We start from the raw sequence: 27300 nt of genomic DNA, 5'->3' as shown, positions 1-27300 counted from the left end.
GACGGAGGGTCTTATATCTCATTGCCACTTCCTCCAGGTTGCCTTTAAGATATCACAGTTGTCTACAGCCTAATATTAATACAGAAGTCAAAACAACACAACTTCCAAAATTCTCTCCCCCTATTCTCATTGGGGAGGCAATATCCAAATACAGGATTTTGTGACTTTAGGTGGATTTAGAAATGTTAAACTAAGAAATGGATCAAATCCCCTTACAAAATATCACCTCCAAATTTCACTGAAGTTAACTAGGAAAAAAATTCCTCTGTGACTCCTGAGGGATAACAGTTGTTAGCATTCATAAGCAATACTAGCTAGATATTAGGTTTAATGCCATGCCTGCTGGGTTTTAACCATCACTCCACAAGCCCTGTGAAAAGCTTGATGGCTTTTCTTAACAAAGCCCTACTTTCCCTCCACCATTCCCTCTGAATTCCAATCCTGCACTGCCACAGATGTCAGGGCAAAATCCTTTCCCCTTCAAATTGCTATGATTACAGGCTCTGTAAATCTCTAGCTCCTCATTTTATCTCCATAGATTATCTATGCTAGATAATGCTCAAGTAAAATAGTCTAATGATCTTATCAGTTTCTAAAGTCAGATTCATTTTTAGAGAAAAAAAGAAGAGCAATTATGAAGTGGAAGGGGCACATTCAACAAATCTAAAGAGATCTTTCAGGCTAAAGTCACACATTGAGTGTTTATGTGCAATGCAGATACAAAGCCTGGGGCCTTACAAGAGCATTTACTCACACGAGTGCTCAGAATTTCTTAAAATGAATGTGAGTTTGGGCATAAAAAGATGGAGCACATGGTCAGCAGCTGGAATTTATGAAGACCTCTATTTAATAAAACAGTAGTAACCACTCTGTGCTGCTGCTGCATTCTTTCCTTGGTGGCAAAATGGTGGCACACCAGAAGAAAATAATCTGTGGCTTTCAGTAGAAAAAGCATTTCCCAGAGGCTGGGGCAGGGAGAAGACAATGTTGTAGCAAAGAGCTGATTTGCTTATAGTGTTCTATAAGTTGTTGGGTGGTTTTGAGTTGGGTTTTGGGTTTTTTGGGGTTTTTTTTGTGTGTGTGATATCTACTGTCGACACTTGTAGCTGCTCCCACACACCTCTTCCTCTGAGGTTTACAAGGCTTTTCTGGACAAAGCCACCACTGACAACTTAAGGTTGGTTTTAATCCTGGTTAGGACAGAATGCTGGAGTAGATGGTGGCCAGAAGTCCCTTCCAAGCAATATTACTACGATTCATTAATTTTGTGCTGAATTTGAAAATTTATCACGTTATAAGAAACTTCTCAACACAAAAATTGTGATTGGGCCTTCTGCCAAAGGCAAAAGAGCCCCAAAAGCTGCGTATTCCCCGTTTCAAGTAAAGCTAGCTAACCAGTGTGTATTTTCCCAGATGCTGGGGCTTCCTTGACAAACACTGCCTTTCTCATTTCATTTCTTTGTGGGAAACCATTTGTTTCAAATCCTACTCCAGCTTGCACCCAGAACCAACCAAAAACATCCATTTGGAGCTCAGGAGTTAGACCACTTGAAAAATGAAGCCAGCAGTGCCAGCTCTGTTGTGTGCAACAGTCATGAATAAACAGTGTGAAGGACATTTGTCATTGTTTCACTGTTGGCCTCACACTAAAGACCAGTAAACATTTTAAATAGTGCAGTTATGTGGGTTGGGTTGTTCAGGGAGGCATTTTCTGACTGTGGCAGCACAGAGGTAAAGAGGGTCAATTCCCAAGCCATACGTATGGATTCATATCTGGATAAGTTCAATAATTCATGTATGAAATAACATATAGATTTATACTGAACCAAACAGAGAAGGTAATATTGTAAAATCCCTAATTGCCTAATCCCAACATTATTTTCATCATACCACATTTGGTCAGTCTTTGTGATAGTGTACAACAGAACAAAATTTGTATAAACTTATAAACAGTAAAGGGAAAATATAACGCCAGGTTCTCCAGGCAGAAACATGAAAAACAGTGTATGAGATCCAGTAAGAAAAATAATAAAAAACTACTGGAGAGGGGAGTAATAATATAGAGCCAACAGTAGTCAATCTGAGAACACCTTTGGAAATTAAAGAAAAGACATAGAAGTAGGTTTTAAAAAGAAGGGAATAAGTAAAATCAGCTTTTAGGGGGATTGTAGTGCCCCCCACAGTTAAAAATACCATCACCTGCCAATTTCAGAAGTGATAGCAGATTCTTGAAAGAGCAGGTATTGTGTTACCCTGTGTCTAAAACCCAGCCAGGCCCAACACCTTCAAGGCTTTCAAAACCAATAATCCCAATTGAAAGGCAAGCAGCCCCATTACAGCAGGCTGATGGAAAGAACATAAGGGGAGCATAATGTGGTTACAATAGCTCAGAGCAGTACTTGCACACTGATTCCATTCTGGGCAAGGCCCAATCGCTGACATACCCCCATCAAAGGTTTGGAGAGAGGAAAAGTTCTCTCAAACAGTACACTCACAATAAAAAGTGCCAAAAGAAACAGTGGGAATCAACAAACTTTCTTCAGTACGTTTCTTAATGCTTCCCTGTGGTGGAGGGTATTGCTGATGTATTTTTCATCCCTCTTATTTTGACTGGGAGGTTCTGGTTTGCTGCTGCTTTCAGCAAAGGAGTTACAAATTTGGCCTACCAGGCTGTGCCAGCTGTTTGGTTGATGTTAGTGAGAACTGATTAATGACATTAAGTGATATTTCTAATCTGCACCAACCAGGAATTCTGCAAGGAGCAGCTTTCACTGGAGAAACCTTAACTGTGATTCAAATACATATGGCAATTTTCAGTAAATTTGGTTGTCTGGAGCTGTGGAAACAACAAACCCAAAAAGTTGCACTATTTACTCAACATTTTGCTTATGCGTGTTTTTCTTTTGATGACTGTTTGCCATTAATAAAGGAAAAAAAACATGAGACAGAAATGATCACAGAAACAATTTTGCCAAATAGAGATGGATTCATGTAAGACATAAGTTGCACATTTGTGAACCAGTGCTCAGAATGACTCTGTCATTTGTAGAATGTGGCAACGCTGCAGTGACAGGAGTGACTTCCTGCAATGCAGGTAGCCAAGGCAGGTACAACTACCTGGTTTTGGAGCACACTAATTTACCTCTTTCTTGGCTGTCTAGTAGAGATAAACTACAAATCCCTGGAAGTGTCCAAGGCCAGGTTGGATGGGGCTCTGAGCAACCTGGTCTAGGGGAAGATGTCCCTGTCTACTGCAGAGGAGTTGGAATGGGAGAATGGGATCCCCTTTAAGGTCCCTTCCAAGCCTAACCATTCCATGATTCTGCCATATCCCAGACCTGATCTATACCCGAATGTATATTTCTATAAAAAATAGATATGGATGTATGCAGAGTGTAAGTTGCATGTATGGCTATAAATCCATGGATACTCTGCCAGGAAATGCAACTGCAAGATGAAAGGCAGCAGGAGCAGGACTGCCTGTGATAGTTATGTTTGCCAGGCCCATGAACTGACATTTCTCCAATGAAAAATGATAACCACAGACACCCCACCAACAGGGCACAGCACTGAAGGCCACCACCAAGTCAATTGTCCAATATGCATTGCTTCTTTTCAGTAATATGTCACAGCTTGTGCATTCTGTTTAAGATTTAGCTGGTGAGTTAAATGGAAATGGTATTAATTATATGCTAGAATTATGTCAAGCTTCAAAACAGCTGCAGGCTTTTAGTCCAAGAGTAAAAAACCATAAAAGCATTCTAAGCTTTTTTTTCTCCAAAGGGACAGGGTTAAGATATGACCAGAATACCTTTCATTATCTCATGAGGAAAGCTTCCAGTGAGTCCATCTTCATCCCCTTTTTTCACCTCTCATGGGTCTTGATTCCCCCCTCCAGAAGAAAAAGGGAACAGAGGGAGTGAATTTGGGTCTTTTCTTCTGCCTGCGCTTGGCTTTGTTTTCATAGAGAAAATGATTAAATCTGCCAAATTTCTTATTCTTTTCTTAATTCTGCCTGTGTGCTGCTACATGAGCTTCATCTGCTGGTAAGCTTGACTGGAGCATGTGTGCATGCCCTGGCTATGAAGGACTCAATGGCCATTCTATGTTTAGGTTTCCTGTTCACCCTGGGGTTATCCTTATGATATAATGAGGCTCTTGAGGCCACTGGCACTGGCAGAACACTGTTTTCCTAATAGCCTTTCAATGGGGAAGGAAAGTGTTGACAGCCAGGGACACAACCACAAAGACACTGAATTTGAGGAATGGAAAGGGGGTTTTTTCTTCCCTTCTCTTCCCTTTTTTTTTTTTTTTTTTTTTTTTTTTTTTTTTTTTTAATTTTGCTGGTGGGCTGCTTTTCCAAGCCAAGGCACATATTTTGATGATGACTGCATGATAATGAAAAACTTGTAACTATTTTACAGGCAAACTGCATCGCTTCAGAACAACACACTTTGTTCCTTGTCTGCTATTTTATTTTACAAAGTCAGTGATATTTGGTCCAGATATCACCCAGAGTTTAGTTCTGCCCTGACATTATTTTGAGGAGATTTCTTATCACTTGGCTATTCACCAAGCCCACAGCCTGTTGTCACTAAATGAGGCATCATTTGAAGAGGAGTTATGCACTCATTGTAAGAGGCAGGGGTCTGAATGAGCCACCAGCCCAAGGAAGGTGGCAAACAAGAGCCCAATGCAAGTTCTAAGCCATCATCTGATGACATTTGAGATGTTTGATTGGGAGGCCTCTACAGTGAGAACCACATTTTAATTCTCCTTGTCACTACTGCTGGGTATTTTTCTGCCTTCTACCCTGATTGTCTATTCTGACAATCAAAAATTTGAGCTCGAAACTTGCAACTCTCTGTGCACGTATGGCATTTCTGATGTGGCACAAAGACACTTTTGTGAATGTTCACTCCAGCCAAATACAAACAGCGTGGTCAGTCCCACAGGCAACATCTGCTACAGATAATGCATGCAAGTGTAGAGATGAATTTGCTAAAACATGAGTTTGTATTTTATATTTTACACTGGGCAGGCATGGTTTGGTTCAGTTGTCTGTAAAAATTCATTGGTTAATTTTGTTTTTAATTTAAAAATAAATTAATTAATTGGAGTGTTGTAGCTATATTTCTTTATAAAGTTTTTTATAAAAATCTGCATATCTTTGCCACATGCTTGTTAACCCTCTTTGTGTTTCTTCAAAATAATATCAGTGTTACCTGATGTTGGAACATTTCGGTACTGTTCCTTATGTATTTCACTTTTTATAATTTCATTAAAAACCCATCTACCAGCTTCACTGCATCTGTGGGCACGCTTCTCAATCTTTCCACCCAAAATAATTCAAAGATAACTTTTGTTACTTGAAGGAATTACTGGTTTCAAATAATTTTATAGAAATCTGTATGTTGACTCAAGCTCCTTCAGAAGATGTGACAATTCAGGAGGTTTTAGCTTTAATTAGGGGTAAATTGCGAGGAAAAAAAGAGTAAATTCTCTGTTATGCTCTTTATGTCTTAAATTTAACTTATAATAAACATTAAGATATATTAGAATTATGGTGTAACTGGGATTTGGTTTTAAGGAAGAGAAAAACCTTTTTAGAGGCAGTTTTTTTTCCTCTGAACAATTTGCCCAGGGAATCAATCTGAGGTGTTGAATCTCAGTGCTGAAACTCCTTAAGGGAAGTTTCAAAATCAATCACACCTTTCCAAAGAACAAACTCTCCCATAAAATATTTTCATCTACGTGGCAACTTGTGAAGAAAAAAGTTCTGTTCTTTTTGTAGCCACAGACCTCTACTAGGGATGTCTAGCTTCCAGTGAAAACTCTTTATGGCATTTTCTAGCCATTCCTAGGAAAGGAACTTTCTAACCACAAAAAAAGTACATATGAAAAATGTGAGTAACTTACATCTGCAAAGCTACACTGAAATATTCTCCTTTCTAAGATAGCAAGCTGGAATGGAATATTTGGGAGGTAAATTCAAGCAGTGTCCTTTTTCTCTTGCTGCATAGAATTGATTTACTAGGATGGACTGCTAAAGACTCATTTAAAATCAAACAATTATTCAATTTTCCTTGCACATCTTAAGAATTATCAGCATCTGCAGATAAACTAAGGTATCAGGCCTTGTATTCTCATGAATTCAAAGTTAGAAACACTCCTAAGTAAACCACCATGATTTAATACTCTCTGTGCATTTAATAATTTAAATTATCATGCAGATTTAAAGCCAGAGATCCTGGAAAGTATGTGTATGTATTTCCAACTTACATCTCTGATCTGCTCTTTCTCATTGAAAAACTCCCAGGGGTGATGACTTCTATTCACTTACTCTAATTCATAGATACGGTTTGAAGTTGACAGATACACAGCTTTTGATCATGGTTTGGAGATTAAAATAAGGGGAAAGAAAAAAAGGAGAGCATAAAATGAAAGAATACTTTTCTCCATGGAGGATAAAATGCCATGTAAGGCTTTAACTGATGGTAATTATAACATGATTTAGTTATCATATCAAGTAAAAGGTTTTTAATGCCCTTAATATAGCACCAGCTGGGTTTTTTTTCTTTTGCCTAAGTTTATTATGTCTTTTTCCAAACCTTCACAAGGTTTGGGTATTTTTGTTTGGGGGTTTTTTTTGTTGTTGTTGTTTCTTTTTGTTTGTTTGTTTGTTTTATGCTTCTGGACCATGAATTGATGACTGTGTACCATTCTTACATAAGTTTACAGCATACAGAAGCTTTGACAAAGAGCCATATGGGATGAATTGTTGAGATTCTGTGTTGTGGGGGTTCTCCCCCCCCTATTCTTTATTTTTTTCTTCATTCCTTCTTTAGAAAAAAAGAAGCAGAGATTAATTTGGGAAGCTGAGCTGGGGAGATTAGAAAAGAAGAATTTAAACCTGATGAGATACACTTCAGTAGTTTTCAGTGATACAAATGGCCTCTGACTTTGAGACTATTTCTATCAAGGCAGGGAGATCCATTTTTCTCTCCTTTTTTTTTTTAATATGATGCATTTAAAAGCAATTGGGACAATTCAGACAGGACCAACAATTCTGGAATGTGCAATCTGACAACTAAAAGGGGGACCTGGGGGTTCTGTCTTGTTGTGTTTGGGTTTTGTCTGTTTGTTATCTTTCACTACATAGGGATGAGCAAAAAATGTAAGATGTTTATTCTTTCTTCAGCTCTTGAAACTTTTGCTCAAATGAAATGAAACTCAGATTTAATTATTCCCTGATCTGGATTCCAAAGTCAAATCCAGCCAAAAGATGCTATAAACTCCAGGTTACTTCCTTTCTATTTCTAGTATTTCTATTTTGATATGTTGAAAAGTTGCTGCTTTTCAACATATATGTTTTTTAGTCAGTCATTTTTAGGTGTGTGGCAGAAGTCAACAGATTTGAGCCAGCAGCGTCCTGGTGGCCAGTGGCATCTTGGGCTCCCCCCAGCCTGATCCCTTCTGTGATTTTGTGATTTAGAATCAACTTGAACTTTTTTATGCTTTATTGACAGGCTGGTTATCAGCATCTGTCACATCAGTGGCTAAGAGTCACAGCAGTAAAAAGCTTCAGTTTCGAACTGGGAAAAAATTAATGTTTTGCTTCTGTGTCTCTTCAACTGTATCTAGATAGAGGAACTAATGAAATTACTTGTAAAGCTCCTTATTAAAGTAATCCTGATAGGGATGAAACCAGCAAATGCTGCAGCAGAAATTCTTTTGTTGTATTGATAAAGTAGATGTGAACTGAATTTTCCTGTATAACTTCCTTAAAATGGAATTACACTACAAGTTAGGAAGAAAATCTGCTAGCTTCATGCCACTTACCTGAGTCTCCAGAAAAGCAGATACACCTGAAAAGCTATTATAACCAAGGAAGAGGCTTTATGTCTAAATATTTCCCTGGTTGTGATAGCAGAAATATTGGCCCACTGAAACCAGCAAATACAAGAATGAGGGAAGAAGCCATAGAAGGAGTAAAGCTTTTTGGATTTCACCTTGCTATAAAAGCTGATTTTCTAGAGGCTCTCAGATGCTCAAATATATGCCTTATACCTTTTTCTGAAATGAAAATGTGAGGAAATAATTACTTGTTAAATTATGAATAGGAAAAAAAAAAAAACCCAAAACAAACCAGGAAGAAAATTTACAAATTATTTAAGCTTTGACACTCAGGCTCTGGAATCCTATATCCAAAACGCTCTCGTGAAGCTAAGAAGGCATAAAGAAGATAACGGCTATGACCAAAGTCCAAAAAATATCTTCCACGAAAGAAAGTCTTGTAAGGTAACTAGGTTCTAACTAAAATAAATGAAATTCAGAGGAAAGAGTTGAAATTGAATTCTGCTGGAAAGAGGAAACAAAGCATGGGTGTGTGATAGAAGCTTGTACATTAATGAGTTCTATTAAGATGCTGAGTTTCTGCATATTAGCTGGTTTTCATAACTGAGAATGAAATACTCTTGTGGAAAAGAACAGATGGAGAAGAAGAGGAAACGTCTAGGTTTGATTGCTATATGAAGGTATTTTTCCACTCCTGCTTTCCCATACCTGAACTGATCATTCTCTCCTGGTGAAGGAGCAGCAAAAATCCCTTCAGTGAAAAATAGTTGTTATCTCTGCTCAGCTCTTCTCACTTGGAAAGATTCTTTGCATACCCCACACACTTGGCAAGGGATTTGTTGTCTTCCACACAAACTTCCCAACTTTTGCTGTGGTGATTCCCCAAAGTCACCATTAGTGTGCTGGGGGTGTGGAATGGGAGCACTTTCCTTCAGTTTCATTTTGAAAATGAGGCACAGTGGGAATTAATTTCTTTTTAATTTTAACTAGAATATCAAATACTGGAGGAGAAGAAAAGTGCACATTCCACATGGGATACCAAAGCAATATTAGAGAAGAAAATAAAATGGAATAAGCTACTTTTGTTAAATCAGCCAAAATTCCTGCATATCATTAAATAGTATGGTTTAAAGGGTGACTATAGTGGCTGCCCTGGGATGCCCAGAGAGAGCTCAGCAGGAGATTTGCAAACTCTGTATTTCTTCAATTTCAGTTTTAAGCAATTATTAGTCAGCTATTCTGTCTTCCTAGGCAACTATTAAAAACATCTTCTTTAAAGAATGGTCACTAATATTTTTGAGCATAATTTCATCTGATTATGTCAACAACATGATGGCTAAAAATATTAGTATTATATTCCCTGAAGGATTAAAGGACGTGGGACAAAACACAATGAAACAAGATAATTTACCTAGAAATACATGATAATCTTTATACATAATGCTTAATTGAGCTCTGCCACTGGTCTGGGTTGATTTTGTTGTTATTGCAGAGTTTTTTTACCTTGATGTATGAATGTCAGCCACAAATACTTGATACCTTGCTTAAAAATCAGTTATGCCTATTTACATATATATATGTATATATTCCCCCCGCCCCCCACCCCCTGTTTTCTTATTGTGGTTTGAGAAAATGAACTTGTTCTTCATCTAAAGAAACACCTTGAAAGACAAAACACAGAAATAGGAGAATTTAGTTGTATTTCCTGGGGAAAATTTGTATTTCCCATTCCTTATGTGTATACCACAGCATAATCTACCAACAAATATGACAAGGCTTACATTACCAGTAGCCAAAAAATTGACACAAATATTAGTTACACCCTTACTGAGTTACAAAACCACTGAAAATTAATTCAAATCTGCACAATTTTGCTGAGCATATCAGTGGATTTTGGATTAATTCCTTAATTTGTAACATATCTGAGCTGATGGTTTATAAAATCATAAATGGAAAATGGGCATAATGGTTGAAAAATAATGAGAAGAAGTATGGCAAAGCCTGGTGAGACATGTTGATTTAGGTTTTCAGCACGTCATCAAGCACACTGTTCCCACTTTTGATCAAATTTAAATGGCATACATTATTTTATTTGCAGTTTAATATGCTGAGATACGTTGGAATAGGCCTAAAATATCTAACATTTTCATATACAAACAAGCAAGAGTTTTACGGATAATTTCTGCTCATTATGAAAACATGCAGAAAGTAAAATACTGAGGAAGAAAAAGGTAGGTTTTAAGGGTATTAGACTTTTTAAAGATTTCATACCTTCGTTCATAATTTGTGTTTATTTAATACGTAATTTGTAATTTGTGTGTATTTCAGTAGAATTTAACTGCCACAGGGCCCCATAAAGTCAAGCCTTGGTCCTTTTTTTGTGAAAAGCAAGTCTCCATAATATTCTCCATGTAAAACACAGCTCAAAGTCTTATATACAGAATCGCTGGGGGGATACCCCAAAGTGTTTGAAAGCCTCCTGAAGTGACTGGATAGATTTATACCATTCCTTGAGTGTGATCTGAAATGCACACTTGCTTTGTGGCCAGGCTGTTTGGATTAGAGCTTTTAGATTATTCTGGGCTATGCCAGAGGAGAAAGGCTGTAAACTGCATGATCTCGATCAGAGCCCTTCCTCCTCAAAGAATTTCTGCTGGTTCTGGAGGGAAAGTAACCAGCAGACATCAGCACATATATATGGTGGCTATAACAGTGCCATTGCCAGCCAGGCACTGAGGTTAAAAAAATACTATTATTTTTAAAGGCATTTTTAGTTAGTTTAAAATAAACATACACCTATATCAGTACATTAACTACAAACAAACTTTCACAAGGTTTTAAAGAGTTTTCTGAGACATCTAACCTAGGCTAAGCACAGCAGCAACTGTCTGTCTGACAGACAATTACACTTGTGACTGTAGTATTTATTCATTGTTATCAGAATTATTGCCACATTTAGGACTATTTAGATGGAATGCAATTTCCACTCTACATTTCAGTGAAAAACCCCAATTGGCCCCTTGTGGGTTTCTGATTATTTCACTTTCTTCTTTCTCTCCTACAGTTTTCCTGGTTTCCTATTATTGCTCTTGTCTCTCAAGGCTCTCAAGTTCTTCTCTTGTTTGGTAATTACCTCATTTCTCCCTTGTCATTTACTACAAATATGTATTTCATATCCTCTCCATCCTTTTTATTCCCATTTTTCTTCTGCTATTCTTTAGAAACTCCTTCCTGCACCAAGTATTGGACTACAGCTCTTTCCATTACCTTTTCAAAACTCTCTTCTGTTAATCCAACCTCACCAAGCTTCTCAGGAAACTGATTTGTTGATTGCATTCTTATTCATCCCTTAAACAGGGAACTTATACCCCAGGAACACGTCATCTTGTATGGCATATGTATACCATCCTTTATTGCTGGATAAATATTTTGGCCTTGAAAAATGCTGCTAGTGCAGGGTGATGAGGCATTAAATTAAAAAAAATGCTGCTAATCGTCTGGCAAGTGAACTTTTTATAAGACGATATATATTCATAATAATTCTTCACAACTGTCATAATCATTTAAAAAAAAATGTGTGGGATTTATTCCCTCTTACTGCTTGAGATAAAATAAGGATATTTTACTTTTGGGGAAAAAATATACCAAGGTCCAAATTGCTAAGTATGTTGGAAAATTTTCTCTTTATCTCTGCCTTTTCAAATGATTTCATTAAAATTTATGTTAGGCTTTTAGCTAGGGCATTGTAATGAAAGAAATGGGGTGATTTTTTCTAAGTTTACCTACAGTGGGATTTCAAAGATTGCTCTCTGAGAATCAAATCAACCATCCCTTCATTTTATCTCCCCTTATCAATATAATCTAGGTTGTTAAACATGATTTTCTTAAAGTTTTAGCAGGTTAGAAATAACACTTTTAAACTTTGAAGAGACTTTTCAGTTATTATTAAAGTGCAGTACTTTTTCAAAAGTAACATTTTCCTTGTGGATCAAAAAGCAGCAAAATTGCAGAGTTTATGACAAAGAACACTGCAGAAGACTCCATTGAAAAAATAAATAGTGAGATGATTGAATTAATAATGAAGTATAAAATATGTTTTTAATGCATGCTCAAGAAAAATGTGCTAAGTCCTAAAACAAATATGTTCTGTGGTCTTCAGGAATTTTGCTAAACTTCTGTACTTCTGTGTGTGTCCTGTTCCTTTTCCCAGCAGAGTTTATGTCAACATTTATGTTGATGTCAGCAGGAAGGGATCAAAACAAATTGGTAAAGCTGATGATTTGTGTCTCCCTTAATTGGCAGCTTTTAAAATCTATGGTCTTGTAATATTATTAACTTCTTGGTTTTCCCCTCAAAATTGTATTTCATACATAATTTAATGAATACAAGTAACATAAAAACAGGGTTTATATTTCAATGATCAGGCTTTTCTGTCATTTTCATTTTAAAGCCTTTAAAGCTTATTTTATTTCACTACTGTGGGGTTTGCATTTTAAAAGGATTTAGTCTCACCCCCTATTTTCCATGGAAAGTTTTTCTCAAATTCCAACTGCAATGAAGCCTATTCAGGGAAGTGCTCATTCTGAGGAGTTATTTTTGCCATTTTGCCAGAGCTATTGTAGAGCTACAACAGGGAGCAAACACCATAAATATACCAAAGGTAAAACTGGAAAGCACCGCTGCTGCTTGAAGAACAAGAAGTGTGTGATCTTTCTATGTGGATATATCTTTCCAAGGTCTAACGAACACCTTTAAATCTCTAAAATATTCCTCTTTCTAGTGATGTGAATTTAATTTTCCCCCATATGCATTTTTTTCCTTGTACTTCATTCAGGTTTTGCTCACTTTCTCCTCTACCTATCTGCAAACTCCTGGCCATGTGACTGCCTTAGCTCTGAAACGGAACACTACTTTTACAGCATAAAATGAAAATGGCCTGAGTTAAAACATGGTTGTGTTTGGCCAGCCTGGAAGTGGTCCAAGGTTCAGAGGGGCTATTTTGAGTGGCTCCAGGCACATGAGCCTGGCTGTCACATGGACACTGCTACCCGTGATTAGTGACTCGTGCCACTGCAAACCCAACAGACACACACAGTGTCTTATGTACTCCACTGATTTTGTTCCTAGAAAAATAAACTTAGACCTTTGCTTTCATTTGTTGGTTTGGTGTTTTTTCCCCCGACCCGCTCTTTTTTTTTGTCTTCTGCAATCTCTAAAAAGTCCGTGCAGATGGGAGGTGCACGCTCCTGCTGCTCTACTGCAAGGCTTCCCACTGACATAGACAGCAGAAATTAGCCAGAGAAACAATGATCACATTATAACACAGACATTTCTGCAAGGAGGGTGGTGGGGTTATTTTTTTGGTAAAAAACCTCAGTTAGAGCTGTTTGTCACGTACACTGCTTTATCAGACAGTCTATTCAGTCTGTGCAATCCACTTTAATTTAAACAGTTATTTAGAGCACTTGGGAAATTCTGTTGAATAAATACTATTATTGTATAAACACCATTATTTTATGCATTATTATAATATGGATAATGCTCCCTAACCCTTACAAATAAATTTGAAATAGAAAGAATTCATGACGTTAATGACCCAGTTCAGTCTCATGTTTTACCATGGGTTGAGCTCACAGTTCAAATGACGAGCAAATTAACCTATGCAAGCCATAAAATTCCTCCAAACCTAACAATAGCCATCAAAATTCTTCCAGTTCAGACATTCATGACCTGTATTTTAATGAATTTCAAAGTCTGTTTAATGTGAGGCTTCTTTTCTTCTTTCCTCTCTCTTTTGTCCTTTCCTTTCCTCTCCTCTCTTCTCTCTGCTTCCTATTCCCTATTTTCCTGACCTCATCTGAGGTTGAGTAGCATGTAGGAAACCTTAGCAAAAATTCAAATTTTTAAATTTCTTCTTTCCTTAAATTTTTTGAAATATTCATAAAGCCACAAGCAACTTATATTTATTTCCTTTGCCTCAAAATTTGAATAAACCATATTATATTGATTATTATTCTGGCAAACCACTGACTTTTTTTAGACTCTTTCTGAGTAGATATATATGTATATGTATATATCAGAGCTGTTTCAATGTTTCAAGTTCTGGCAGTTTCATTTTGCTGAGGTTTGTGCCAATATTTCCTTCAGTTTTAGTCCAGATGGGTTCACACCCCTAAATTTAAATTTGACTTTCAGAACTGAGAAAACTCAGACTCTCAGCTGAAATTTAAGGAAAATGACCTGCACTTTAGAGACATATGAAACCACTTAAATCCAAATCTTGAGCTCCTCATATTTGTTTGAAATGTAGGCCAAAGGTATGTATTAAAGCCACAAAGATTACCTGTCTTTTGTCAGATTGACCCAAGTTTCAACTAAAATCCAGATCTATTTACTTTGCAGGTATTGAAAATGGAAATGGTGCCTGTGGTAACATCAGAGCCTACACCATTTTTTAGCACCAAGATGGAACAATTCAAATCCTTTGTTTGTTACATAGCCAAAGTAACAAAATTGGGGTGAGGTTGTTTTCAGCTTCTTTTGGAAATTAAGAAATTAAAATCCAGCCTAAATCACAAATTTTAAATCAAACAATAGTCTTCAGCCATGCTAAATGAAAAATCACGGGATTTTTTTGTCCCCTAGTTTGCTGTTTTAACTCTGAATGGTCAGTTGACTCCTTTGAAATGAAGCATGAATTAAAATATATATATATCGAATTTACAGCCTCATTATCAGAACAAATCTCGTTATCAAGCGCTTTCCTTGTGGTATCTCTTGCCTTTCCCAAGTTTGGCTATAAACAGAATAATAACACACGCTTTTCCCTCTGTACCTGAGAGAGTAGAAGGACTGATCAGCAAATTTGGCATACAACACTGTGAGTTTCATTCTACTGTAAGCATTCCCCTCCCAGAGGAGTCATTTGTTATCTTGAGTAAGTGCTGGACAAACCCTTTGGGGCTGTTATGAGATTTGGGTTAAGGCCTTTCCTTCCAGCAGTGAATTCACCTTAACAATGATGGGTTTGTCTTGAGATGCCCTGGCTCAAAATGTCTCCAGGTAGGGACTTGATAACTACCCCACCTTTATCTTGCAGAAACCCCCAGGACTGAATTGCCCAGCATTTTGGAAGATTGCTCCATGAGACATGTGAACTTGCCCACTTCCCTCAAAGCATGTGTTTTGACCCAGAAAACTATTAGACTTAAATGAATAAATTATAGTTAAGAACTGTTCTTTTCCTTTCAACAAATAATTCTCACATTTCTCTCTCTCACTACTGGTACATGGGAGCAGATCAAGTCTGTGTTTCCTTAAATCCATTCCCAATTCCTAACATTATTTCCTTGGTCTGTGCTTCCATTCTTAGCTACCAGCTCAGGAAACTCAAGCTTCCCAAACATGCACATTGAGCAGACAGAAAAATAGTGAGTTCATGTTCCTCTAGAGGAGCAGTGCTCCATGGACACCTGTAAATCCTGGTGCACAACCATGCACAGAGGGAGAAAGCTGAAGCATTGGGAGAAACAAGGAACATCTCACTGCTGATCCCATCACAAGCATGAGGAAAGAAAAAGTGGTTTTCCCTGTCTCTAATTACCTCATACCTCCCCCTCCCTCTGCAGCCACAGATCCTCCATGGATCCAGGGATATCTCAGAAATCTGTATGCTGTCAGTCAAGTGAAATCAAGGCTGGATGCCCAAAAAAGTAGGATTCTCTGGATAATACTCATAGGGTCAGTGCATAAATTTAGTCTGAGACTGTGCAGCACTGACAGGAAAGGCACACTTAAATTCCCTCCTGCAGCTGCAGCTGCTTTTGCATGGCTGTCTTGCCATGTGTCTGATTGTCCTGTTAACTGAATTTTCCTAAGGGGGAAAAGGGGCATGGAGGGCTGGGGGATGAGTAGAGTTAGTATTTAATTTTAATTAAGTGCTGTTTAACAGCTGCTCTAAGACTCACTACCACAAGCATTGGAGGAGTTTGGTGTATTTTTGCTCATGCTGGAGAATTGAAGGAACAAACATATCACAAGTTTTCACAGGCATCCAGGGATACCTGTGTTGTTTGTAATAAAATTCTGATGATGAATGAGATATGCCAGTCAATGTTAAAATAGGGAATTCCACAAAGTAAAAATACCTTTAAAATTTAAATTGTCAAGGATGAAGAAAGGATTGTGTTCTCCTTTGTATTTACTTATCTATTCATATTGATTTATATGTTATTTATAAGAATTCAGGAAAAGAAGTTATTCAGCTAAGAACTGTGATTTATAAATTGCTACCTTTAGAGTAAAAGGAGAAAAAGCAAGTGAATGCCCTCCTTTATCCCAGTAGAGACATATGAGGTGTTCCTGCCCATGGCAGGGGGGCTTGGAACTGCATGATCTTTAAGGTCTCTTCTAACCCAAACCATTCTGTGATTCTATGAAGGAGAAAGTGGCATTCCTCACTCATTCCTCCTTTAAGCTGCATCCATGTAGCTGCATCATAATTTTGAATGTTTTCTTCACAGCAGTAAAAACATGAGAAGTATGGCTAAATCCTCTGCCTGGTAGAAATGGATCTCTACACCAGAACATGGATCTTGCCCATTACCAGAGCAGCAATCTGTAGCTCTGCTCTGGTGGAGCTTCAGGCTGTTCCAGTGAGTCTGAAGGAGCAGCTACCCCACAAGAGCTATTCCTGCTAAAGCTGTGGAATGTTTTAGTGTGCTGCCTGGCCCACATTGGGAACACATTGGGAAATACAGTGTCTAGCACATGTTTTCAAGATCTGGGGTGAGATAAAGGCTCCACTAAAGCAATGGCAAATTTCCCAGTGTGTCTGTGGGGCCAGGACTCCACACCTTCAGTTTTCCACAGAACACTCAGACCTGCTCATGCAAGATGTGAAATAGAATCTGCCTGTGGCAGCTTTAATGCACATAATGCCGTAGTTACTTGCTGTTTAATTCTGGCTATTATATAAATGTTGTGGACAGATAATCTGCAGCCACTAAATTCTCTATTCCTCTTTGGTTTGGTACACACTGGTGCTCACTTAAGTGCATTAACTTGGTTGTGCTGGGACAGAGAGATCCTGGGTGGTACCTGCATGTGCTGTTCGTTAGAGATGTAATCAGCCTGATGCATGCAGACACCTTCCTAGTATTTCCTTTCACTGTTAAAAAGGTTGACTTTGTGTCATCTGAAAGCTACAGAAGAATTCTGAAAACTCTTATCTCATGAGAGACAGAACAGGTTTTAGGCCACTTTAAAGATGAGTTGGCTTTAAGCCTCAAACAACTACAATCATTCTCTGAAGCTCTTCACTGCTTTTTTTGCATTCTCCAAAAGCTTGAACATAGATTCAGTCCAAAAGTGCATTCTCAGCTTTAGCTTCACATCAGCTATATTTGTATGGACAAACTGTACAGTTTGCAAACTCCTTTGATTTTCAAGTGGCTTTCATGTACATCTACATCATCATGTATAAAGTCCAGGAGATTTTCTAGTGCTGAGAGCAATTTTGTGTCTAGTTGACATGCACAGGAGTCCTTTACATATTCCTGTAGAAGTCAGTTATGAGGATTTGATTGTTTTGAGTTGATATAAAGTAAACTTTAAATCTCTTTTTCTCCATATTTTTTTATCATTTTAAGGTTAGTTCCTGGAGCAGAGTTCAGTATAAGAAACAGTCAGGATTTCTGCCAGCAACCTGTCTATTTTATAAAGACTTGAAGACTTTTTTTTTTTTTTTTTTTTTTACTTTTTTTAGCAGTCTAAGAAGAACAAAGAGCAAGCTGTTATTACTTGTTGAAGACCTTACACATTTGGAGAGGGAAGAGAATGGTTTAATAGCTGGTGACTTATATAAACTGAGGGCACAGCCTCTGCACAAAGTTCTGAGTGATCTTTTTCACTGAGTACAACATTTTTTTAACATACTTTTTCAAGTTTGAAAACTAGGCTGGTTTGCTGCCTCAGTGCCTAAAAGGACTAACAGAGCTATACAATAAACTAATATATTGTCTTTCAAAAGTATTCCAGTACCAGAAGGGCCTTCAGGAAAAACATTGTTATCAATATTATTTGATAGGATTATCCAAATATGTCTCTTTTACCTGTAGGCTTCCAGTTGCTGCAGTCTCACAACCTTGCTTGACTTATTATACATGACAAAGAGGAAGAGGCTCAGAAGAAAAACAGATTATGGCAGCTCAGAGATGAGTACTTAGCTGTTTTAATCTAGAGACCACATTTACCATGATTACGGTGCTGTAGAACAAGTCCTTGTGGTTGAAAATCAGCTAAATTTTCCTGCCTTCCTTTTTCTCTTGGCTTTCTGTGGGTAGCAAGTCATCAAAGAGCAAGACAAATCAGACTTGGGTTCAGTTCCTTGTCCTGCTAATTAGCCCTATTCCTAGGATCTGTCTTCTTTGCATAACCCATTGATGTGTAAAGGTCATTTTCCAGTCCTCAAGGGACATCACATATTTCATATGGCAGAGTATCTCATGTCCTGAGGCAGCATGCCCACTTGTTCCCTGTGAAGTTTGACTTCTAACTGGTGTGATGTTAATTTCTTTCATTTTCATGATGCAGAATGCTTGTGAGCTGTGAAACCATGCTCATCATCACGCTCAGTTAACATTTTCATTCCACAACAGCATGTTCCAGCAGCTCCACAGGTGGCCTGCTCAGCGGCGGTCAGCAACAAATAAAAATCCAAATGCTGCAAGCACACATTTATTCCCACCCAGTGGTTTGAGTACCTGCAGGCTTAGTTGGGAGCCAGTTCCAAATGGCTCCAAGCCTTGTCTAAGGTTTTTGGATCTTCACTCATGACAGTTTGAAAAAATGTCCTTTTTCAAATGCATCAGTCATTCACCACCCCAATCCTGCAGCTCATCCACTGAGCTTCTGTACCTTGTAAGATTATTTGCATTATTTTCTCCCCAAAGATTAGAAAATTCACTGAGTGGAAAACAGTTTGGGAAGGGCTATTTTATATAATAGCCCTGCAGCCAAATTCTTATTGATGCTGAAGACACTTTTCCTCTATGCAGTCCAAGAGGAACAAAATAATTTTACAGCTGTATGAGACAAGAAATATGATTTAAAGGACTTTTCTGAGTATTGCAAGTATTCTGGAGAAGTTAAAAAAAGACCTAGAGAAATGTGTCTTAAGGGTCCTTCACATAAATATTTTCCCTTAAATTTCAGTCCCAAGATTAATTGTCTCCAGTCTCTAGCCTTACTTCCCCTGCATCAGAGAACAGTCCAGAAGCAAGCTCAGCATCTTTTTTTTTCCTTTTGCCTTCTTAGTAGAGCATTAATCTGTAATTTTTGTGATTTAATAACATGCTTAAAGAAGTTTTCTTGGCTAAAATCTGATACACAGTGCTGGCGACCTCCAATGCCCTTCCTTTCCCTGAACCAAAGGCTTTAATTGTTCATCCTCTAATACGTACAGAGAGGCCACTCAAACGGATGGGATCCAATGTAAATAATGACATTTGCTGATGAGGTCAGCTTTCAATTTAAAATTTATTTTACCCAGATGCCTGAAATGAGTGGCCAGACTATGTTCAATGTCCAGGGAAAACTCAGTAGGAATTTATCAATTAATTGAAGGGGTACATGTTGAAGGAATCTGTGCTAAACTATGTTTTTGGGAGGCTACTCTGTCTTCAGCATCTTCAGGCCTTAAGATGCCATCTTTTGTGCTGAGAAAGTCAGATCTGAGGATATGGAGAGCTGGTAACCAAAAATAAAAAGAGAAGATGATGAACAAGAGCCAAGGTGTACATAAATATTTGACCTCTACAGGATGGCTACCAGGTCGCTCTGCTCCTACTAATGTCAGAGGAATGTAGACTGACATTTCTGTGGGAAGGGACTCAGGTTCCCACTCAATCTACCCTTAAGTGAACTCATTTAACATGAAGATCATTATAAGCACCTTTAAATCCTCCTCCTTCCCACCCTTAAACAACATTCAACTAAACAGCATTCAGATATGCTGAAGATCTGAACCCAAATGGCAAACCATGGGACCATCCAGTTGTGTGAGTGTTAAATGCATGTTAAACTGTATTTGTATAGTGATTGGGGTTTTGGTCTTCATTCTTGCATTCCGTTCCCTTGTATTTCTGGTAAACATAAAAAAAAATTTTCTTGTTCATAAATGATATCAGTAATCCTATTATAATCTAATTTACTTCATGCTACTTATGACATGTTTATTCTCTGTAATTCATTGGCTAAAGTACTCAGGAAAGTACTGTAGTAAAGTTCACTTTGTTTTATTTTCAGTTCTTGCTGTAGATCTTTCATTCCAAAACTTCACTGAAATGTTTATAGAAAAGAAAAAGAAAAAAACCACAACTTTACATTTAAATGTTAAATCATTATATATATGTATATGAAATACCAGAGATATTTATAGGCAATACCCCTTAGCAAATCCATCTCTTCTTGTGGTCTTACATTAGGACCTGACAGTATCCATTGCAGGTGTCTGAAATGCTCTTGGATTTTCACAGAAGGCATATTTAAGGCAGAACATCCTCACTGAGCTCACACAGAACTGTCCTTCCCCATCAGCATCCTGGCTGACCTCTCTGACCTCTCCCAAGGCAAATGGAACACTTTTGTTGCCATGTCCACATCCCAGTGTACTGGAGGAGGAACTGCCACAACTCAGATATCCATCACATATCCAGCCAATGCCATGTCTGATATTCATCAAGCAGAACATCTTGACAAATGCATGGGGGTAAGGGAAACATATTCTAATTGCTAGAGAGGCACTCTAGAAAGTCAAAATATTCCCACAAGAAGACATAATGGGTCACAAGAATTACTGAGAACTCTCAAGGGAGTTTTTCTGTAATACTGATGCTTCATTCTTCTTAAATAATTACTGTCTCCATAAGGACATATTTACAAGGTGTGTGCTTCTACAGATCTGCTTGCACAAAATCTATATTTCTGCCACTTCACTCATAAGACAGATTGTAAAATTTACTAAGAATAACACAGAAGCTGCTGAACTCTATCCTGCTTTAACTAACTGACTTCTAGTATGATATTAATTATTTCAACTGAGCTCAGCTATACAATGTACACTATCAGGGACCCTATTCACATCATAAGTCACTGAACCTTTTAATTGAGAGTTGTTGATTTTTTGTTTGTTTGTTTTGGTTTGGTTTTTTGGGGGTGTTTTGTTGCTTTGTTTTTGGTTTTGTTTGGGCTGGGGTTTTTTTGGTTATTTTTTTTGTCATATGGTGTTGAACTCTAATAACCAGGGTCTTGATATTTTGGAATAGGTATTTCAGAGCCTACACCCTAAATTATCACCCCTGACATTCTTAATTCTGCATGTCCAGCTTCTGAGTGCAAATTGAGAATAATGGGTCCTGCGAGAATAAATACACTGAAAAAATGACTAGTGCCATGATATAATATCTAAGGAAATAAATAGTTCTCTCAACTATGTTTAAATTGTATTAGAGATGGGAGGGACATTGGAGTCCACACAGTGATATACTGAACAACTTGCCATTCTGTCAGAGTTCCTGTGATTCATTGAGGTCTGAGGGAAAACAAAAATATCCCAGGAACCAACAGGTTTGACTACCAAAGCACACAAGGGGGCTGAAATGAAGTAATAGAGAATCTCCTTTCTGGCATTTCCCATATTCTGAGTGCTTGAGTTAGGCTGCTATTGTTCTTCCAAATTTGTTTAAAAGAGGAGTGTATCCACACATCCTGTGTATAAAATATTACTGCCCACAGAGGGCTGGTTTAGCCAGGCTTTCTCATGAGAATAACTCTTGTTATGGCCATGTGGAGATCTGGATGAGAAATCCCAAAGCTCTTAAATTCATTTCAGGTTTGCTACTGATTTCCACAGTGGATCAGAATTTCGCCTTTAATACTGCTCAGGGTCAAAACACAACTGAAGGAAGTGGAAGCAAATGGTAGTAAAACATCAGCAGTAAACCTGTCCCACAAATTTCTCGTGCTTTTACAAGGATGTAGTTAATACATTAAGTTGTTGTTACCTAATTAGGTGACTTTTATTGTGCCATCAAATGGAAAACTGATACCAAATGGCATGTGCATATGAATGAATGAATGAGAGAATGGAAACAGCGTTATCAGAGCGGAAAATAGTCTTCATCTGAGGCATGGGAGCAGAGACTTCCTGAAGGACAGTATATTTATATGGAAGAAATAATTAGTGAATGCTAATTATTAAGAAGCTACTGGGGTTTTTGTCTTTATAGAAATAAATAAAACTGATCAAAAGCTCATACTTGCAACATTAAATAATACCTGCATCAGTGCTGTGGTTTCCGTCTCCTCTTTCTCCAAAAGTCACACCAAAAGCATCATAACAACCTTTGATGGTTCTGCATCCCTTACTCATTTTCACAGAGCATGAATCAGAAAAATTGAGGTTTTCTCATGTTGTCCCTGTTCTCTTTCCCATTGGGGTCACTAGGACTTTACCAGAAAAAGAGCTGGACACAGAAAAATATTTATGAGTTTAGTGAGGGCAACAGAACAGGAAGGTAAATGCTGAGCAGATCTTTAATTCTACTTTTAGCACTCTGTGTCATCACTAGAAGTTATTGCCTTCATTTAAAAATGCACCTTTATAAAACCAAGCATGAACAAATAGAGAATCATGGAATTCATAAGGTTGGAAAAGACCTCTGTGACAACTGACTGCAACCATTTACCCATCACCAGTGTGCTCACCACTAGCCCGGTCTCGAAATGCCATATCCACATGACCTTTGAATGCTTCCAGGGATGGTAATTTCAGCATTTCCCTGGGCAGTCTACTCCTAACTTAGCCTGTGACATTAGACCCACTCATAAATGCAGCAGCAGCAACAGATGCAAGGAGAACTTCAGGAAGGTTGGGGTACCAACACAAATAAACCACACTGAGCAGTCGTGGATCCCCACTTCACTGCCTCCCTCCCTGCTCACAGGAGCCTGGTCTCAGGAAACCAGAGTCACATTCCCAGGCATGGCAACACCAACTCCAACCTCAGGGAGACTCAGGCTGGTGTGGCACCTGAACCACGTGCTGCTCCAACTTTTAGGTGTTTAAATCCTGACCAGCAGCTCAGCTGAACCCTGTGCTCCTTCAAATGGTCTGAGCCGACCATTTCAGCCCATGAAGCCTAAGAGTGGCTGTGAGCTCCATCCTCACTTCACGCTCAGAGCCTCTTCACCCTGCTAATCTGCCACGGCACAGGGCTCAGCTCTGTGCCTCAGCAGTTTGACTCCACTCAGAGGTGGCTACAACAAACCATGGAAGGGGATTTTAATGCCATAACAACTGTGGAAGTGGCAGGTCTTTCTGCTGGCGGCACCAGCGTTTCCAAGCCTGGTGATGGCTTTGGGGAAGCTCTCTTTAAGTTGAATGATTCTTTTTTTTTTAATATTGCTTGATTAACATTGCTATTCATAAATGACCTAGAAATGCTATGGGGGCATTGATCTAGTGGTTTTTTTGAACAGACCGCATTTATGAGACCTTTGTTATTTTCTTTTGAATCAGTGCATTTTCCACAGTAGGGGAAAAATCTCACTAGTTACCTATTGTCAAGTTTCTACTGTAACAGCAGAAAATAAGAAAGAATTTCCAATTGCTCTTTCAGCAAAAAATCAGTGGAAAACATCAAAGGAATATTTCCATATGGAGGTTACTTGTAAGTTGAATCACAAGTCGTCATTCTGCATTGTGGGTTATAAGAATCAGATATAAACTACTTATTCTACAGAGATCTCCCTAGGAGACATTTACAAGGAGGAATAAATCCAAACTCTCAAATGAAAAAAATGTACTTACAGCAATTTATCAATCTTTAATAGCTGTCCTGCTATTTAATATCATGTTTGAGGAGACTCACCATGGCTTTGTGGATAAACATTTGTTAAACACAGTTTGCTTCTTCTTTCAAACAATCAGGTTTCAAATGCAGCCAGAGTGTTTAATTTCCCAAGAAGCATTTCCATTTGTTTGTACAATGATTCACTCCTCTATCCTATTTCTGTATATTTTTAAAATAAAACACTTTTTTCTTTTTTGTTTTTCTAGTTATGGGAATGACATTATGTGAAAGGGAACAGTGTTTGGAATTTCTGTCTCGCTATGGCATTGTACATGCTTCACCCTTTCATTTCTTAATTTCTAATGACACAAAGCATTATGTCATCCACGTAAGTAATATGGTCAAAATAGCCAAGTGAAAGTTTGTGTGAGAATTCTTTTCATTAATTACTGCTATTTAAGGGCTCTTATTTTAAATAGGAAGTTGTACCAGTACAAAGAAAATAAATACCAGTAGCATGTTTTAACCTTTGTTCAGAGAAGTACTAAAGAACCCCGGTGGGGAAAGCAAGTAGTTGTTAGTAGATAAATTAAAATATTTTTGGAAAAAGGTAGGTTGGATGAGGCTGATATTGGCTTTGACATACAGAAATATACTATCAATTTTATTATAAAACTTTTTAAACACAATCTGTAATTATAAGACTGAAAAAAGCCTTTAGTCTTCAGCTAAAGCATAAATTTAGTGTTGAACATACACATTAGTAGGAAAAAGTGAACTGCTGCATACATGGAGAAAGCTGTTGCTGAAAAAGGGACTAAGTCTTGTGGTGCATGTTTATTTCTGAATTTCCTTGAGCACAGCTGAAACTCCTTCTCAGAGCAAAAAGATCTGTAATTCCTGTTGGACACGAGATGTCTGTTAGGGGCTACCTAAAGGGCAAGTGCATTCGTTTGTAAATGTCACACCGCTGCAGACTTGGAGAAAGAGAATTAAGCTCTGAGAACAAAGTTTTCCTAATGCCACATGACACAAAGCTCAACAAAGAATATCTTGACAGGTAGGGGGTGGAGGAGGGAAAAATCCCATGGCCTGTCTGTCTCAGCAGGAGCACGCAAGTAATGTGGCATGAGGCTTACAGGGAAAAGTACTGAGAGTCTGAAAAATGTGTGCTACACAACTGTATCCTGCTTAACACACATTCTGTTAAATCCTTAGCTCCTTTAGCACAGGATCTTGCATAAGGAATATTCCCTGAGGAACATTTCCTAGTTTGCAGCAGTATCTGCCACGCAGAGGTGTGAGACTGGGTGAAGATGATTCAGTCCATCAGTAAATTCTGCTGCCTCTCAGTAAATTCAAGAGATAATTCTGCATTCATCTAATGTCAACCTGGCCCAAATTAAGGATTAAAGGAGTGTGGGTGAGAGGAGTGAGAAGGAATTTTGATTAGCAAAGACACCCCTCAGAGTTGTGTTTAGAGAAAAAAAATGCATCAGCTTGGAAAAAAATATGCATTAGCTTCTCCTTCATATCACTTTTAAAAATGCATTTTGTGTGTGTGTTTCAAGTAATGTAGACTTAATGTAGATTTAATGTAGACTTAAAGCATCAATGGTTGCTTTACAGAGTCTTTTCCTTCTGTCATCTCAGACTGCAAATAAGCTGTAATGATATAGCCAAAGATTATAAATATATATATACACCCTGTGTTATGTACCCCAACTGCTCAGACATTCTGTCCTTTAAAGCTTAGATATATTCCAGTAATCCATTTTAAAATTGTTATAAAAGTAACTCACCCAGCACTTTCACTGGTATGACTGAACCAGTTGAATTTCAACTACTCTAAGTACTAATATAAAGAAAAAAGGTTTTGACTTTTGGATTGGTTCAAACAGTAAAGGATTTCTTACTTTTTTTCTATCACTGCTAAAACATACATCTTTGTGTTTTGATGATAAAATGCCATTGGCATGGTTTACAGCATTTAAAAAAAAAAAAAAATCTATCAGTATTTTAATTTGTGTGCCTGTGTAAGACTTTTAAAGCAAGAAATCTCCCAGGCAGGAATGTTGTCGTTCCTTCCTCTCCATTCCGGCTGCACTCCATAAACATAACCTGGAGCTTTAGTGTCTTTGCTGCAAAGACTGGCCCTCAAATTGGCTAGTGTAAATGTGGTGAGGTTTGGGAAAGCCAGGGAGATGCCATGTAGTTTATCATGAGCTTCAGTATCTAGGAGCTGGAAGAACCACAATCCTTCAGACACACATTTATCGAGAGAAACCACTGGAAAATGTGATAATGAACAGATAATCAGCTGCAGCTTCTTGAAACCTCCCCATTTCTCGAATATTCCCCCATTTCTCCTCCTTGTAGCACAAGTTTAACTTCACAGTCCATAAAAATATTTCTGTTTGTTTGAGCAGCCTCCATTAGCCTGCACAGCAGGGGGGTGGTAGAAAACCAGGGTTATTATAAAGCTGGTTTTGAGTCTCAGAGGGGCAGTTCACGGCTTCCCAAGCTTCCTCTGCTCCTGCTGTCACACTGCAGTGCCTGGTGGCCAAGAGCAGCTCCACAGGTGGGGTCTGCCTCCTGCTAGACACTCTATTTAATTTCAATTCATGCCCCACGTGCAGCCTAAGGCAGCCCAGAGCGCCAGGGCAGAGAACAGGCAATAATCAGCCTCTTCCAAAAGAACCTCTGGAAAGCCAGCCAGCAGGATGGGACAATGCATGGCCACAGGTTGGTTGTCTCTCTTTTTGCAACAAAGAGGAGGCTGACAGGTAAGAGGCCTTTTCCAGTTTTAGTTGCTAATAGGTATATTGTTAGGAAGCTGAGAACTTCTTCCCTAACAAGAAAACACTGTTTTTCAAGCATCAATTTCATCCCATTTGAGGATTGAGTGACTTCCAAATTTTCCTTCTGAAAATGTGAGGATAAAGGCATTGCAATCCTATCTTGCTCTCCAACCCTCTGTTTGTTCCACTAAACTGGGATTATCTATTATAATTAATTTCAGAAAGCTATTGTTTGATGAACGATACAGGTAGCATCACCCTCTCATGTTCACGAAGAAAATTCTTGTTACACTGCTGTAGTTTAATGTCTCTCTGTGCTGCTGCTGCTATTTTACAGGCAGTGGCTTAGGAATAGAATATAGTGGGAGAAAAGATTAAATTTAACATGGTTCTCATGCAGATATACACTGGCAGTTTATCTATCATACTTTACTTACATGGTAATTCCACTATGGGATATGACAGTCTGCCACCATACAATATGTCTGAAAACTTTGTATGCCCCATAGCTGTAGTGTTCACTCACACCATCTCTTCTCCCTGGGTTTGGTGCATCTATAAAAGAGCGTGGTACAATATAAATAAAGGAATATGTTGTACAGATTTAGGATTTTCTCATTTTCTTTGGGCAGCTTGTAGAACTAGACTCACCCAAATACAGGAGACACAGATAATTCATTTAACAGAGAGATTTTAACATGGGAGCACATTTTGAATGGAAAGTAAACCAGGGAGAAAACTGTTAATTTTTAAACTGTTGGGGGTGAACTATTTTTTTGTGTTACAAG

General features: G+C 38.1%; 1 long non-coding RNA gene across 1 annotated transcript in view; it reads right to left on the bottom strand.

Annotated features, from left to right (window-relative positions):
* Window positions 1-6655: 6655 nt before the first annotated feature.
* LOC110484355 (uncharacterized) overlaps window positions 6656-27300 on the bottom strand; it is a 158307-nt gene continuing 137662 nt past the window's right edge. The window contains exon 14 of the long non-coding RNA XR_014955222.1: window positions 6656-27067. This is a non-coding gene — a long non-coding RNA (uncharacterized LOC110484355). The remainder of the gene's footprint in view (window positions 27068-27300) is intronic.

Source organism: Lonchura striata, chromosome 4, assembly GCF_050655825.1.
Source record: "Lonchura striata isolate lonStrDom1 chromosome 4, ASM5065582v1, whole genome shotgun sequence".
NCBI classification, from domain to species: Eukaryota; Metazoa; Chordata; class Aves; order Passeriformes; family Estrildidae; genus Lonchura; species Lonchura striata.
This window is presented reverse-complemented; position numbering and strand designations above follow the sequence as displayed.